General features: G+C 42.6%; 1 protein-coding gene across 3 annotated transcripts in view; it reads left to right on the top strand.

Moving 5' to 3' along the window:
* The first annotated feature begins 2,686 nt into the window (after positions 1–2,686).
* Positions 2,687–18,399, top strand: part of atosb (atos homolog b) — a 34,755-nt gene continuing 19,042 nt past the window's right edge. For all 3 annotated transcript variants that reach the window (XM_082968716.1, XM_082968713.1, XM_082968712.1), the window contains exon 1: positions 2,687–3,092. The gene's annotated coding sequence lies outside the window, so the exon portion shown is untranslated. The remainder of the gene's footprint in view (positions 3,093–18,399) is intronic.

The following is an 18,399-nucleotide window of genomic DNA, read 5'->3' as shown; positions in this document are numbered from 1 at the left end:
TATTATGACACTTTATGTTGGTGTTTCTTTTATTTCGGTAGTTACCAGTAGGTCCCAATACAACATCATGACACAAGTTGAGAGGCACAGGGACAGCCATGGCACAGCGGCCCTGTAACGGGTTTCGTTGGAAGGAGTGGACCAAAGCGCAGCGTGGAAAGTATTCATGATATTATTTATTAGTCGCCGAAACACTCAAACAAAATAACAAAGGGGAAACCGCACAGTTCTGTCAGGCACAGAATGTTAAACAGAAAACAACTACCCACAAAACATAGGTGGGAAAAGGCTGCCTAAGTATGATTCCCAATCAGAGACAACGATAGACAGCTGCCTCTGATTGGGAACCCTACTCGGCCAACACAAAGAAATAGATAACATAGAATGCCCACCCCACATCACACTCTGACCTAACTGAAAGATAAATAAAACGGCTCTCTAAGGTCAGGGGGTGACAGGCCCTCGGATGAAGAGACATTTAGGCATTAAGTGCCTTGCTCTAAAGCACAACGCCAGTAAATGGTACCTGGGAGCAGATCACCAGCGAGGCAGTAGACACATTGCTGTTTCAACCCCCGGACAAAGCTAGCCAGTATTTTTTACACTTATTTCAATAGTTCATCATTCATTAAAAAAAAAAACACCAGTTGTAATATTATGTCAACTGTTTTATAATTTCTATGTATTGAAACATGGTTAATAATAGAGAAAGATGTAAGACTTTTACAATGAGTCACTTAACATTACACCAGTTTGCTGGTCTTTAGTGATATGTTATATTAGAGCGGAGTCATCTATACACATCTATTTTAGACCACAGGAGAAATATCAGATTGAAATAGCTTCTCTAAGCTAAGGGGAAACAGAATCTGATCGCAGAGCTACAATAGAATACAATACTCCAGTCTGCACACTGATTATGCTCCCATGTGAACGTATTAGACAGAGATTTAGTGGTCGAAACAATGTCTAATGCATTCACATGAAAGCTCTGACAGCTTAGAAGTCCAACACAGATGCATGACAGCCAGATACTGTATGTGCACAGTAGTAGCAGTATTAACGGAGATCTCAACAGTACATTTACTATCCAGGAGAGGGTGCTACAAACACATCCTTCCCAAATTCAAAAACACTGCTGGCAAGTTACCAAACTGAATGTGGGACAGGGTTTTTTTGTTGTTGTTCATGCAATTTACAATAATCAAAAGCCATTCCTTCACCATAAACCATAAAACAATTTAAAGACACAGGCAATGATCTATCCCCTATCAAAACAAGGGTACGCTATGTGCAATGGAACCAATGGGATAGTCCCAAAAGTACAACACAAATTCAAGTACAGCACAACAAAGTATGTCAAGTAGGCCAATTTTTCAAGTAGGCTAGGCCAGGCAAGGTCAGCAGCATTTGTTATTGTTGTGCTATTAGACAAGTAGAACTGAGTTGGCCCAGAAGGCCCACTGGAGTTGATGCCAGAAACGTGGTTGTCATGACAATGACAACAATGGACTTGGCAGATCTGGGACCAGGCTATACAATTCCAGAATATGTGAAATATGTTGTAGGCTAGGCCTATGCTCCAGGCCAGGCAGGTCTGTCGTGATGGGGCCTGAGGCAGATAGGTCAGCTGGGCTTGCTCGCCTTGGGCCTGGTAACCAGGGCCTTATGCCAGGGTCCCTGCTATTTGGAATCCTTGGGACGTCCCTACCCCATTGAAGTTGTAATTTAAAATGGTTAGGGTTAGGTAAGGGATAAGGTTAGGGTTCAGAGTAAGGACGTCCTAAGAATCCCGGATAGCACTAACCCTTATGCCAGGGCCCAGTCAAGGGCGTGGTGGAAATGACTAAGCCGACTGAGCCCAGTCCGTATTGGGCTGCTTACTGGCTGCTGCTGATTATCTATTCTTAGCTGTATGAGAACATGGCAATGGTTCCTGAACCCTCCTACAGTAGCTCCTTTAAAAATCACTGTTGAAAACAGCCAGGATTAAATTGTGCAGTGACAGTAGGCGTCTGTCTTCATCGATTAACTGTCAAGTCGTTGAGCGCTTGAGACAGCAAACGTTCGAAGGCTATCTGAAACATTAATTGTATAATGGTTAGTACTTTCAAGGATTTAAAGATTTAAAGTGGCTTTTGTGAAAGGATTGATATAGGCCTCTGTGGTTGAGGCCTCAAGCTAGAGGTCTTCAACAGGTCCACCTGAACCTGAATACTGGAGCTGGACTGGGTCCAAAATTCTAACTTTTCCCTTGGGTCCTGGTCGGGTCCTGTTTGATTGTCATTAGATCCTGTTCTCGGGTCCGTTCGGGTCCAGGTACCCCTTTAAAAAAATATATTGGCTCTAATCGGATCCGGGTCTGATTGTCCTGGGTCCGTCTAGGTCCAACTTTTTTGACCCGAGAAGACCTTAAACTCTATTTCTCTCAAGTTTGCTTTCTGCAACCAGGAGAGGCAAGGGACGTGTACTAGCACGTGTACTGGGCGTGTCTTATCCAAACTTTGCCAACCCCTAAGCCAATGATATTATGAGATATTTGAATATATTTGTTTAATACAAAATCCGTCTGAATACTGAGCTCTGGTTGGTTCGTGGAAGTCCAACTGACCAATCGCTTAAATGACAGGTGCCCAGCTGGCCGTAAACCCCGCCTCTCCTATTGATTTTTCAGCAAACCCCGGAAACATCGTTCTTTAAAGGGACGCTGATCTATTTCATGGCGGAGGTCTTCAACGAGCACAGCTGAAGCGCAGGAAAGCAAATACGAGCGACGTAGGAAGACAGCAAGCAAAAGAGCTAGCTAGTTGTGTTCAGAGAGAAGAGGAGAGACGACAAGACTGATTTTTTTTTTTTTCTTCTCCGATGACCGACGCTGCAATCAACCTTTCTTCAAAGCTAGCTAACGTTTATATAGCAATCCGATCTTTGAATTTAAACAGAGACGTTTGATGTGAAGTCGGCCAGGGTTGTCCTGCAGCGAAAAATAAAAGGCCAAAACTGCGTTTCTGAGACGAAGGGAATGTCTAATTAACATCCCTGTACGTGTCAAGCCTGTCATTCCCTTCGTGTAGGTGCTAGTTACTGCGCTGGTGAGTAACAAAGCGTTTTCATGTTCAGTCAATTCTGTTCTTATTCCTTCCCTATGCTGGAAACTAGGTGGCTAACGCTTGTTTAACGGCATACATTTAGGATTTATCGTGTAAAAACACTGTCGATATTGTACTATTGTAATGACTTTATAATAACCACTTATGTATTTCATGGTTATAAATGTGAACAGTGGTCTTTTGTGGAAAAACAGACAAATGATGCAATACATCAAGGCAGCTGGCTACATGGTAGTCTCTAACTTTTTAGTATTGCATTATTTTCCTTGCCATCTGAAATACCAGACAAGCCCAGAATACAATGTCATGACACACACACTGTATGTCTGCCAAGGGGGCGTTCCTCTGCTTTGTTTGCCATCCTCTTCCTTAACAAAAAAAAGACTTGTGCGTCCGTGTGCAGAATAAGAACAAGGAGATGAAGTGTGTGGTGTGTGTGTGTGTGTGTGTGTGTGTGTGTGTGTGTGTGTGTGTGTGTGAGAGAGAGAAGCACACAGTCTGCAATCCATGCATGCCTTAACTACATACAGATGCAATGCATTTTGCGTAGTACTGTCTGTAGGTCGTAGCGTATGTGCGCGACGGAGGGGCGTGGAACTACACTACCATACACATACAGCCATACATTTTTTTGAGTTGATGACTGTATCATGGCGGTGGAATAACCTTAATAATGTTGCTCTAACTAACAGCATAGGTGAGGGAAGGGAATCCCCCCGCTGGTTTCATTGTTCCGTAAGAGGAGATGCTGCAAGATAGATGGAAATGCATTGGAGGGAGGCTGTCCACTGGGACACCACACCTGTGGTCCAATGTACTGACTCGAGCTACAATGCCACAGTTATTACTGCTGCTATGTTGCGTAACGGCATTGTTGCAGTAGGCTAGCAGCCTTTGCTACTGTGATAAGAAGTGCAGTGACGTAGAGGTGTGTGATTTGAGCAGAGCTGCAGGGCCCTCCTCTTTGTATTCACCAACAGGGCAAGATAGCATTGGCAAACACATTACACGTATACACACACACATTTTATATACACGCACAGTCTTTACAGTACCAACATACAAAGACACAGCATGCAGGCACACACACAGTAAAAACTATACTCAAATACAATGCACACTCAACGATGCTCAAATACAATACACACTCAACTATGCTCAAATACAACAGTGGCTTAGCCAACAATTTGTTGGTGGGTGGCCCTGCAAAAAGAATGTACTTTTTTTTTTACACAAACACCTCCTTGCACTTCCTTATCTGACCTGCACATGCAGCCCAGGGACAAGTACCGCCTCCCTCCCTCTTCCTTTTCAATTCAATTTAAGGGGCTTTATTGGCATGGGAAACAGATGTTTACATTGCCAAAGCAAGTGAAATAGATCATCAAAAATGTGTTTGCAGTAAACATTACACTTACAAAAGATCCAAAATAATAAAGACATTTCAAATGTCATATTATATCCAAATAGTTAAAGTACAAAAGGGAAAATAAATAAACATAAATATGGGTTGTATTTAAAAATGGTTTTTGATCTTCACTGGTTTCCATTTTCTTGTGTTAACAGGTCACAAATCTGGCTGCTGTGATGTCACACTGTGGTATTTCACCCAGTAGATATGGGAGTTTATCAAAATTGGGTTGTTTTGAATTCTTTGTGTTTCTGTGTAATCTGAGGGAAGTATGTGTCTCTATGGTCATACATTTGGCAGCAGGTTAGGAAGTGCAGCTCAGTTTCCACCTCATTTTGTGGGCAGTGTGCACATAGGCAGACCTGGCTCTCAAGAGAAGATAGGCTTTCTCAATAGCAAGGCTATGCTCACCGAGTCTGTACATAGTCAAAGCTTTCCTTAATTTTGGGTCAGTCACAGTGGTCAGGTATTCTGCCACTGTACTCTGTTTAGGGCCAAATAGCATTCTAGTTTGCTCTGTTTTTTTGTTTATTCTTTCCAATGTGTCAAGTAATTATCTTTCTGTTTTCTCATGATTTGGTTGGGTCTAATTGTGTTGCTGTCCTGGGGCTCTGTGGGGTCTGTTTGTGAACAGAGCCTCAGGACCAGCTTGCTTAGGGGACTCTTCTGTAGGTGATGGCTTTGTTATGAAAGGTTTGGGAATCGCTTCCTTTTAGGTGGTTGTAGAATTTTAACGGCTCCTATCTGGATTTTGATAATTAGTGGGTGTTAGCCTAATTCTGCTCTGAATATATTATTTGTTGTTTTACGTTGTACACAGAGGATATTTTTACAGAATTCTGCATGCAGAGTCTCAATTTGGTGTTGGTCCTCTTTTGTGAATTCTTGGTTGGTGAGTGGACCCCAGACCTCACAACCATAAAGGGCAATGGGTTCTTTAACTGATTCAAGTATTTTTAGCCAGATCCTAATTGGTATGTTGAATTGTATGTTCCTTTTGATGGCATAGAAGGCCCTTCTTGCATTGTCTCCTCTCTCGCATGCTTTCTCGCTCTCTCTCCCTCTCTCTTGTTCGCTCTCCCACTCTCAATTTCCGTCTCTCCTTCTCTTTCTTTTATCATGTTAAAACCAGTGGGCATTGTCCTCAGCGATGAATGACCAGCCTGATCACAAGAAATAAACAGCGACTTCGAACATTTGAAAAGGTCCTAAGAACTTCGATATACACACATAGGAGCTATGTCTACAGTTGAAGTCTGAAGTTAACATACACCTTAGCCAAATACATTTAAACTCAGTTTTTCACAATTCCTGACATTTAATCCTAGTAAAAATTCCCTGACTTAGGTCAGTTAGGATCACCACTTTATTTTAAGAATGTGAAATGTCAGAATAATAGTAGAGCGACTGATTTATTGCAGCTTTTATTTCTTTTATCACATTCCCAGTGGGTCAGAAGTTCACAAACACTCAATTAGTATTTGATAGCATTGCCTTTAAATTGTTTAACTTGGGTCAAACTTTTCGGGTAGCCTTCCACAAGCTTCCCACAATAAGTTGGGTGAATTTTGTCCCATTCCTCCTGACAGAGCTGGTGTAACTGAGTCAGGTTTGTAGGCCTCCTTGCTCGCACATGCTTTTTCAGTTCTGCTCACAAATTTTCTAGAGGATTGAGGTCAGGGCTTTGTGATGGCCACTCCAATACCTTGACTTTGTTGTCCTTAAGCCATTTTGCCACAACTTTGGAAGTATGCTTGGGGTCATTGTCCATTTGGAAGACCCATTTGCGACCAAGCTTTAACTTCCTGACTGATGTCTTGAGATGTTGCTTCAATATATCCACATAATTTTCCTACCTCATGATGCCATCTATTTTGTGAAGTGCAAAATAGATGGCATCATGAGGAGCAAAGCACCCCCACAACATGATGCTGGAGCAAAGCACCCCCACAACATGATGCTGCCACCCCCGTGCTTCAGTTGGGATGGTGTTCTTCGGCTTGCAAGCCTCCTTTTCCCTCCAAACATAATGATGGTCATTATCGCCAAACAGTTCTATTTTTTTGTACCTGTTTCCTCCAGCATCTTCACAAGGTCCTTTGCTGTTGTTCTGGAATTGAAATGCACTTTTCGCACCAAAGTACGTTCATTTCTAGGCGACAGAACGCGTCTCCTTCCTGAGCGGTATGACGGCTGCGTGGTCCCATGGTGTTTATACTTGCGTACTATTGTTTGTACAGATGAACGTGGTACCTTCAGGCGTTTGGAAATTGCTCCCAAGGTTGAACCAGACTTGTGGAGGTTTACAATTTTTTTTCTGAGGTCTTGGCTGATTTCTTTTGATTTTCCCATGATGTCAAGCAAAGAGGCACTGAGTATGAATAGGCCTTGAAATGCATCCACAGGTACACCTTCAATTGACTCAAATGATGTCAATTAGCCTATCAGAAGCTTCTAAAGCCATGACATTATTTTCTGGAATTTTCCAAGCTGTTTAAAGGCACAGTCAACTTAGTGTATGTAAACCTCTGACCCACTGGAATTGTGATACAGTGAAATAATCTGTCTGTAAATAATTGTTAGAAAAATGACTTGTGTCATGCACAAAGTAGATGTCCTAATCGACTTGCCAAAACTATAGTTTGTTAACAAGAAATTTGTGGAGTGGTTGAAAAACGAGTTTTAATGACTCCAACCTAAGTGTATGTAAACTTCCAACTTCAACTGTATGTCTCATATATATATATATATATATATATCTCAAATTAGAGGATTCGGCTATTTCAGCTACACCCGTTGCTGACAGGTGTATCAAATTGAGTACACCACCATGCAATCTCCATAGACAAACATTGGCAGTAGAATGGCATTACTGAAAGCTCAGTGACTTTCAACATGGCACCTTCATAGGATTCCAGCTTTCCAACAGTTTGTCAAATGTGTAAACCTTGCCGCCATTGGACTCTGGAGCAGTGGAAGTGCGTTCTCTGGAGTGATGAATTACGCTTTAATATCTGGCGGTCTGAAGGACTAATCTGGGTTTGGCAAATGCCAGGAGAATGCTACCTGCCTCAATGTATAGTGCCAACTATAAAGTTTGGTGGAGGAGGAATAATGGTCTGGGGCTGTTTTTCATGGTTCGTGCTAGGCCCCTTAGTTCCAGTGAAGGGAAATCTTAACGCTACAGCATACAATGACATTGTAGATGATTCTGTGCTTCTAACTTTGTGGCAACTGTTTCGGGAAGGCCCTTTCCCGTTTCAGCATGACAATGCCCCCGTGCACAAAGTGAGGTCCACACAGAAATGGTTTGTTGAGATTGGTGTGGAAGAACTTAACTGGCCTCCACAGAGCCCTGACCTCAACCCCATCGAACACCTTTGGGATGAATTGGAACAACCAACTGTAAGCCAGGCCTAATCGCCCAACATCAGTGTCCGACCTCACTAATGCTCTCGTGGCTTAATGTAAGAAAGTCCCCGCAGCAATGTTCCAACGTCTAGTGGAAATTCTTCCCAGAAGAGCGAAGGCTGTTACAGCAGCAAAGGGGGGACCAACTCCATATTAATGCCTATGATTTTGGAATGAGATGTTGGACGAGCAGGTGTCCACATACTTTTGGTCATGTCGTGTATTCCTTCCTCTGTGCTCACAAAAAAATAAAAAGGTCTGACCAGCACTGGCCGCAAACTCATGATGCTCGGAGCGGGAGCGCACAGCTTAGACTGCTGCATCACCGCAGTTCGCAATGCTCTAGTGAGCCGTGAAAATACTTGATGATAGTTGATGCGAACAGCACTTTGTTTTTAATTATTTTATTTTAAAGGGAAGATTGCAGAATTAGGTTGCTCTTAAATGTTCTGATTTGGTTTCATCCTTCAAACTAAAAGTCCCAATACGACATGCCATTTTGTATTTTGTGAGAAATGTTTATTTTATCACAATAGTAGATATTGAATGTCTATAACCAAACTGGCTACAATTCTGTTGTTGGCCGATGGTAGCTAATGCTAGGCACATGCTAACCTGAGTACTAACATTACTAGCAACAGTAACAGTAAATCCAGGTATAATGGTTAACACAAACATTGGCTACCATGATATCCTGCAAGTTATGTCAGCTAGTAAAGATCAGGCAGTTCTGCACAAATAAAGACCTACCTTGAAATGCACAATAATTAATCCGATTGGTATTTGACCATTCAGTTCTGCAAAACGTGCAGTGTTGTTGTAGGTAGCTAGGTAGGTAGGTAGCTAGGTAGGTAGCTAGGTAGGTAGGTAGGTAGCTAGCTAGCTAGGTTATTTCATCCCAAAACATCATGCTAGATCAGAGTGGGCCAGTTCGGCTCTCATCGTTTTTTAAAATCTTTAAATCAGTTACTAGCAACATAACATGACAAACTCTTTTGGTCACTTTAGTACCTACTTACTTACCCGATTGGCCTCAGTCACCAGCAGGCCGTTCCTTTTCTTGACGTCCAAAGCCGCAATGTATTGTTGGTGAATTCGTTTTTTTATTAATGTGATTGAAATTGCGAAAATAGAAGTGTAATTATTTGTGTATACATTTTTCCATAAAGATGATTTTTAGATTTGTTATATTAGACTTGTGGAATATTAATTGTGCAACCTTTCCCTTAAGCCTTTTCCCAAAGGTCTGTCTGTTTTTTTTATTTGACTAGGCAAGTCAGTTAAGAACAAATTCTTATTTACAGTGACTGCCTAGGAACAGTAGCTTAACTGCCTTGTTCAGGGGCAGAACGACAGATTTTTACCTTGTCAGCTCGGGGATTCAATCTTGCAACCTTTCGGTTACTAGTCCAACACTCTAACCACTAGGCTACCTGCCTCTCTAACCACTAGGCTACCTGCCGGTCTGTCTGTGATACAGATTCTCAGTTTTTCTTGACATCACACTCCACAAAGCAAGTCCTGCAGGCTCTGGTGTTATCTTATCTACAATGCCCAGAACAGAGCAACACATTTTGCTCTTCATTGTAATCATATGGCTGAAATCAACACTTTGCATGCCAGTCTCTCTTGGCTAAGAGTTGAGGAAAGACTGACTGCTTCACTTCTTGTTTTGTAAGAAACAGTCATGTTGGAAATTCCAAATTGGTTGCATAGTCAACTTACACACACACACACACACACACACACTTATCCCACCAGCGGTCTTTTCACAGTCCCCAAATCCAGAACAAATTCAAGAAAGCGTACAGTATTATATAGAGCCATTACTGCATGGAACTCCATTCCATCTCATATTGCTCAAGTGAAAAGCAAACCTGGTTTAAAAAACAGATAAAGCAACACCTCACGGCACAACTCCTCTCCCCCAGATGACATGTATGTGTAACTGATACACACACACACACACACACATGTTCATGTTTTTAAATGTACAGTACCAGTCAAAAGTTTGGACACACCTACACATTCAATGGTTCGTCTTTTGTTTTCAATATTATTCTACAATGTAGAAAATAGTAAAGACATCAAAACTCGGAAATAGCACATATGGAATCATGTAGTAACCAAAAATGTGTCACCTGGAATGCATTTCAATTATCAGGTGTGCCTTGTTAAAAGTTTTTAATATGTGGAATTTCATTCCTTCTTAATTCATTTGAGCCAATCAGTTGTGTTGTGACAAGGTAGAGGTGGTATACAGAAGATGGCCCTATTTGGTAAAAGACCAAGTCCATATTATGGCAAGAACAGCTCAAATAAGCAAGAGAGATGACAGTCATATCACATTTTATTTGTCACATGAGCCGAATACAACAGGTGTAGACCTTTACAGTGAAATACTGAATACAAGCCCTTAATCAACAATGCCCTTTTTAGAAGAAATAAGTGTTACGTAAAGAAATAAAAGTAACAAACAATTGATCATTACTTTAAGAGATGAAGGTCAGTCAATCCAAGACATTTTAAGAACTTTGAAAGTTTCTTCAAGTGCGGTTGAAAAAACCATAAAGCGCTGTGATGAAATTGTCTCTTATGAGGACGCCACAGGAAAGGAAGACCCAGTGTTACTTCTGCTGCAGAGGATAAGTTCATTAGTTACCAGACTCAGAAATCGGCAATTTACTGCACCTCAGATTGCAGCCCAAATAAATGCTTCAGAGTTCAAGTAACAGACACAACTCAACATCAACTGTTCAGAGGAGACTGGGTGAATCAGGCCTTCATAGTTGAAATGCAGCAAAGAAACCACTACTAAAGGACACCAATAAGAAGAAAAGACTTGCTTGGGCCAAGAAGCACGAGCAATGGACATTAGAGCGGTGGAAATCTGTCCTTTGGTCTGAAGAGTCCAAATTTTCGATTTTTGGTTCCAACTGCCGTGGTTTTGTGAAATGCAGAGTATGGGAACGGATCTCTGCGTGTGTGGTTCCCACCGTGAAGCATGGAGGAGGCGGTGTGATGGTGTGGGGGTGGTTTGCTGGTGACAATCTCAGTGATTTATTTAGAATTCAAGGCACACTTAATCAGCATGGCTACCGCAGAATTCTGCAGTGATACGCCATCCCATCTGGTTTGCACATAGTGGGACTATCGTTTTGTTTTTCAACAGGACAATGACCCAAAACACATCTCCAGGCTGTGTAAGGGCTATTTGACCAAGAAGGAGAGTGATGGAATGCTTCGTTAGATGACCTGGCCTCCACAATCACCCGATCTCAACCCAATTCAAGTGGTCAGCATATGTGTGAACTCCTTCAAGACTGTTGGAAAGGCATTCCAGGTGACTACCTCATGAAGCTGGTTGAGAGAATGCCAAGAGTGTGCAAAGCTGTCATCAAGGCAAAGGGTGGCTATTTGAAAAATCTCAAATATAAAATATATTTAGAGTTAAGACTTTTTTTTTTTTTTTTTGGTTACTACATGATTCCATGTGTTATTTTATAGTTTTGATGTCTTCACTATTATTCTACAATGTAAAAAAAAAAAAAAAAACTGACTTGAATGAGTAGATGTGTCCAAACCTTTGACTGGTACTGTATGTCAATTGTAAAGTATTTTGTCTAATGTCTTTTCGTTATGTCAGACCCCAGTAAGACTAGCTGTCTCCATTGGCGTCCGCTAATGGGGATCCTAATAAAAATCTAATCCCAAACCATAGCCCTAATCTTAACCACTCAGAATGAATACCCTTTGAGTTGTTTCTGTTTGCACCCTGTAACCAAGCAGAATTTGTTCTGTCACCACATGGAATTAATGCATAAAAAATAGTTCATCTATAATACGTTACATTTCGAAGGAATACAATGAGATCAAATCAAAGTTTATTTGTAACGTGCGCCGAATACAACCGGTGTAGACCTTACAGTGAAATGCTGAATACAACAGGTAGTTGTATTAACCAAGTACGTTAATACAGCCAGAGGAATTCCAACCACTTATCACAATTAACCCACAGTGCATTAAATCTATCTAACAGATGAAATGTTCCTTAAAGGTGAAGTCACTACAAACATGAAGAAATAGAGATCTCTTACAGTGAAATGCTCACTTACAGGCTCTAACCAATAGTGCAATATTTAAGTAAAAAAAAAAAAGTATTAGGTGAACAATAGATGAGTAAAGAAATAAAAACGGTAAAAAAGAGTGACAAATAACTGTAGCGAGGCTATATACAGACACCGGTTAGTCAAGCTGATTTGAAGTAGTATGTAGATATGGTTAGAGTGACTATGCATATATGATGAACAGAGAGTAGCAGTAGCGTAAAAGAGGGGTTGGCGGGTGGTGGGACACAATGCAGATAGCCCGGTTAGCCAATGTGCGGGAGCACCAGTTAGTCACGCTAATTGAGGTAGTATGTACATGAATGTATAGTTAAAGTGACTGCATATATGATAAACAGAGAGTAGCAGCAGCGCAAAAGAGGGGTTGGAGATCTTGCTTGAATAACCACTTCCTCCTTCACTCTTTAAATAGCTCTTCAACGCCACACACACACACACATTATGGAACCAGGCTCGTGACTAGTATACATTTTTTTTTAAATCACACACTACCAAAGTTAACTCTCCACTGGCTGGTTCTGACATGCCCCTTTGCTTTGACTCAACAAAACATATGTTAGGAGACACACACAGTCCTCTCTGTCTGTGGTTCTTGTTCATTAACATACAGTACCAAGGCCTGTGCCAAACCAAACCCCTTCCACTGTGAGACAGACTGAGAGAGAACGCAGAGAAGAAAACAAGGGGGGAGAGAGACCCACACACATACACTCACACACACTATCCCCTACTATTCGTACTACAACACTTGAAATGTCTATCTGTTTTGAAACCTTTTTGAGTGCAGGTAAGGGATAGTCAATGAGGGGCTATGTGTTCTATGGAAAATACTGAATGACTTGGAAGGTGCTTTCTACAAGGTGTTGCATTATTTTCCAAAGAAATCATAAAGCCCCTCCTATTTGTGTGTGTATTGATATGTAGGCTTTGTGTCCCGCTTTTTATTTTTTATTCTTGTCTATTAATGTTCTGTATTATGTCATGTTTTGTGTGGACCCCATGAGAATTACCTGCAGCTTTTGTAAAACGGCTAATGGGGGTCCTAACAAAGAGGGTGGAGAGGAGGATGTGATGGTTAAGCGTGTTGAAGGCAGTGGAGATAGATATCTATCTCACCCTCAAGTGTTTTGGAAAGAAGAGATGCAGGTCTGTAGTTTGACGTCGGAGGAGCTGTGTTGGTTTCTTGAGGAGTGGAGCGACTCTATCCATCTTGTAGTTAGAGGGGATGCAGCCAGGAAATAGGAATGGCAGAAGGCTTGCACCTTGAGGGGACACACAAAACACTCTTATTCACTTATTCAGCTGTCTCCATAGGAGTACGCTTTTTGGTTCCAGGTCGTACCCTCTGTTGAAAGGGTTCTACATGTAAACCAAAACAGTTCTACTTGGAACCAAAAGGGTTCTACATGTAAACCAAAACAGTTCTACTTGGAACCAAAAGGGTTCTACATGTAAACCAAAACAGTTCTACTTGGAACCAAAAGGGTTCTACCTAAAATCAAGAAGGGTTCTTGAAAAAGTTCTCATATGGGAACCGGTGGAGAACCCTTTTAGGTTCTAGATAGCATATATTTTTTTTTTTAAAGTGCACTTAAAAAACGCTGGGACAACACCAGGACGAGTGTGTTGGGCCGGGACGGTACCAGTATCGCTATACTTATTAGTATCGTGGCAAGGAATAAAACATGAAGCAGACTTAACTTCTTCAGGAAAACAGCCCTGATGTTGGAAATAAACATCCTTATGTTGATATCTAGAATCGCATGTATTTATTTATTTAAATAAATGTATTTATTTAAGTTATTGCACACAATATGTTACATACAGCAGGTTTTAAATAACCAAAGTGTTTAGTCTGCTTCGTGTTTTTATTTTTGTCATTGGAAAAATATTGTGACACTGGTATCGTTGTGTGTGTGTGAGAGAGAGAGAGAGAGAGACATGGTAACATCGGTGTGTATGGTTTTCAGTGTAATCTCAAACCTTGTTGATTTATTCCTCGCTGGGCACAGACGTCAGTTCAACATCTGGTTTTGATTCACGTTAGGTTTTTATGTCACCATGTCATTGGATTTAGGTTAAAAGTTGGATAAAGAAAAGACGATGACTTTTTGAAAATCCAATCAGTTTTCTACGCTGATAAAACTACATGACATAACGTTTTTCAGGGGTTAAATGACGTGGCAGTAAGGTCTGTGCTTATATCACTCTGAGGAACCAGATCCCCTAGAATACATACTGTACTCAGCCATTAACTGGTAAAGAGGAACTAAGGTGAACATAAAGATCAATCCACACACAGGCACCACACACACATCGTTGGGGCTTATCCATGTTAGCTTGGGGGACAGTCAGGAGAGGTTATGGTCTGTGGAAGTTCTAGCAAAGGAACAGTACGGTTAATCCTAACCACACACACACACACTTCTCTTTTTCTCTGTCATACACACAGCTAGACAGGCCCTAGTTGTTGCCATCGAGACAGTGTGTCATTCTAAACACCGTGGGCGGATGTCCTAATGCAGGGATCATCAACTAGATTCAGCCGCGGGCCGATCTTTTCTTGAGCGGATGGTCGGGTGGGCCAGAACATAATTACAAATCATTTGTAGACTGCAAATTAACCGCAAGAAGCCCAAACGGATATATTTGACTAAAACAATCATTTTGAACCTTGCTTACATTTGTAAGTCTCTATTATGCATGGGAATAGTTTTTTGCTCAGAGAACCTGGGGGGGGGGGGGGGCAAATAAAACCATTGCCAGTTGGGGAACCCTAGTGTGTGTGTGTGTGTGTGTGTGTGAACAGACATCTATTCTTAGCTTTTTTCAGCTGTACTCAGACACCCTTGAACAGGGGAGGGACTTGAGAGAAGAGGCCACACCCCATTTTCATTATATGGAAGTTAACAAGGGTTCTTAAAGGGGCAGGTGTGTGTGTGTTGGATCCTAAATAACAGCGTTGTCTAGTGAGATTCAAAAGTTCCTATTTTATTGTTTTCTCAGCTGAGGTGAAATATGTTTTATTGAATATAAGGTCTCTTTCTCAAGTGAGACCTGAGTGCAAAAATACAAGCAGAAGACCAGAGCAGACAACAACATGAGTTTTCGACACACTTGAACCTCTACTGGAAACAAATACCTTTGTTTCTGTCTTTCTTTCTTTCTTCCCCCTCTCTACTCTCCTCTCTTCTCTCTATATTTGGAGGTGCATAGCTGAAGAAGCTTCTGTTGTTTTGCAAGAGACACACACACACTATCTCACACACACACACACACACACACACACACTATCACACACACACACACTATCACACACACACACACACACACTATCACATCCTTTCTATGTACAAATAACAACCTAGACCTAACACACTGTTTCAGGAAATAACAGCTTCTGTTTTGCAAGCTTCTATTAATTCTGCTCCTACACACTCACTCTCTCTCACACACCCCCCTTCTGTAAACCTCCCTAAACATGAGCTAGGAGGCAGGTTAGAGCTTCTGGTTTAGTGTAACAGATGATTGACACCGTTGTGGGAAAGCTAACTGTGTGTTAAAAATAACCATTCCTAAATAGATGCTGTCTGGTGCCTAAGAGAATGAAGATTCAAATATACATCCCCCTTACACACACACACACACACAGAGAAAGGCTGTTTTAGGAGCGTTCTCTGCTCTCTCTCTGTTTCTGCAAAACAGGCCGAGCAGGTGGGAGGAGCTTCGGCTTCCCCTAGCCAATCAGAGCCTCGGTTACTCCAGCTGACCCCCCCCCCCTTCTCTCAGCGAATCAGAAGCCAGCTCCTCTCCCCCCTTCTTTTCTATATGTGTTTAGTGCTGACTGGAACTACCAGCTGGGAGGAAGAGACGAAAAGCAGAGACAGAGAAAAGGGCAGAGGGGCTGAGATAGAGGAGGCCTGACGACAGAGAAAGAGAGGCTACGGGGGAAGAGAAGGAGAGAAAGAGAGGCTACAGGGGATGAGGAGAGAGGGAGGGAGAGGCTACGGGGGAAGGGAATGAGAGCGAGAGACACCCTACTAGAATCTGAAGTCAAATGTTTGCTGATTGATATGGTGCTTCTGTCACCAACCAAGGAGGGCCAACAGCAGCACTTAGTTCAAATCAAATGTTATTAGTCATATGCGCCGAATACAACAGGTGTAGACCTTACAGTGAAATGCATACTTACGAGCCCCTAACCAACTATACAGTTAAAAAAATATGGTTAAGAATAAGAAATAAAAGTAACAAGTAATTAAAGAGCAGCAGTACAATAACAATAGCGAGACTATATACCGGGGGGTACCGGTACAGAGTCAATGTGCGGGGGCACCGGTTAGTTGAGGTAATATGTACATGTAGGTAGAGTTATTAAAGTGACTATGCATAGATAACAAGAGAATAGCACTGGTGTAAAAGAGGGGGGGCGGGGGCATTTGATTAGGTGTTCAGGAGTCTTATGGCTTGGGGGTAGAAGCTGTTTAGAAGCCTCTTGGACCTAGACTTGGTGCTTTGGTACCGCTTGCCGTGCGGAGAACAGTCTATGACAAGAGTGGCTGGCGTCTTTGACAATTTTTAGGGCCTTCCTCTGACACCGCCTGGTGTAGAGGTCCTGGATGGCAGGAAGCTTGGCCCCAGTGACGTACTGGGCCGTTCGCACTACCCTCTGTAGTGCCTTGCGGTCAGAGGCAGAGCAGTTGCCGTACCAGGCAGTGATGCAACCAGTCAGGATGCTCTCGATGGTGCAGCTGTAGAACTTTTTGAGGATCTGAGGACCCATACCAAATCTTTTCAGTCTCCTGAGGGGGAATAGGTTTTTTCGTACCGTCTTCATGACTGTCTTGGTGTGCTTGGACCATGTTAGTTTGTTGGTGATGTGGACACCAAGGAACTTGAAGCTCTCAACATGCTCCACTGCAGCCCCATCGATGAGAATGGGGGCGTGCTCTGTCCTCTTTTTCCTGTAGTCCACAATCATCTCCTTTGTCTTGATCACGATGAGGGAGACATTGTTGTCCTTGCACCACACAGCCAGGTCTCTGACCACCTCCCTATAGGCTGTCTCATCATTGTCGGTGATCAGGCCTACCGCTGTTGTGTCATCGGCAAACTTAATGATGGTGTTGGAGTCATGCCTGGCCGTGCAGTCATGGGTGAACAGGAGGGGACTGAGCACACACCCCTGAGGAGCCCCTGTGTTGAGGATCAGCGTGGCGGATGGGTTGTTACCTACCCTTACCACCTGGGGGTGGCCCGTCAGGAAGTCCAAGATCCAGTTGCAGAGGGAGGTGTTTATTCACAGGGTCCTTAGCTTAGTGATGAGCTTTGAGGGCACTATGGCATTGAATGCTGAGCTGTAGTCAATGAATAGTATTCTCACATAGGTGTTTCTTTTGTCCAGGTGGGAAAGGCCAATGTGGAGTGCAATAGAGATTGCATCATCTGTGGATCTGTTGGGGCGGTATGCAAATTGGAGTGGGTCTAGGGTTTCTGGGATAATGGTGTTGATGTCAGTCATGACCAGCCTTTCGAAGCACTTCATGGCTACAGATGTGAGTGCTATGGGTTGGTAGTCATTTAGGCAGGTTACCTTAGTGTTCTTGGGCACAGGCACAATGGTGGTCTGCTTAAAACATGTTGGTATTACAGACTCGGACAGGGAGAGGTTGAACATGTCAGTGAAGATACTTGCTAGTTGGTCAGCGCATGCTCACAGTACACATCCTGGTAATTTGTCTGGCCCTGCGGCCTTGTGAATATTGACCTGTTTAAATTGGCTTACTCACATCGGCTGCGGAGAGTGTGATCACACAGTCTTCTAGAACAGCTGGTGCTCTCATGCATGTTTGTGTTATTTGCCTCGAAGCGAGCATAGAAATAGTTTAGCTCGTCTGATAGCTCGTGTCACTGGGCAGCTACCGGCTGTGCTTCCCTTTTGTAGTCTTTAATGGTTTGCAAGCCCTGCCACATCCGACAAGCGTCAGAGCCGGTGTAGTATGATTTGATCTTAGTCCTGTATTGACACTTTGACTGTTTGATGGTTCGTCAGAGGGCATAGCGGGATTTCTTATAAGCTTCTGGATTAGAGTCCCGCTCCTTGAAAGCGGCAGCTCTAGTCTTTAGCTCAGTGCGGATGTTGCCTGTAATCCATGGCTTCTGGTTGGGGTATATACGTACGGTCACTATGGTGACGACGTCATCGATGCACTTATTGATGAAGCCAGTGACGGATGTGGTGTACTCCACAATGCCATCAGAGGAATCCTGGAACATATTCCAGTCTGTGCTAGCAAAACAGTACTGTAGCTTAGCATCTGCTTCATCTAACTCCTTTTTT

Source organism: Salmo salar, chromosome 24 (assembly GCF_965601325.2).
Source record: "Salmo salar chromosome 24, fSalSal1, whole genome shotgun sequence".
In the NCBI taxonomy this organism is placed as follows: Eukaryota; Metazoa; Chordata; class Actinopteri; order Salmoniformes; family Salmonidae; genus Salmo; species Salmo salar.
Note: the sequence above shows the minus strand (reverse complement) of the source record. Positions and strands in the feature narration are given on the sequence as shown.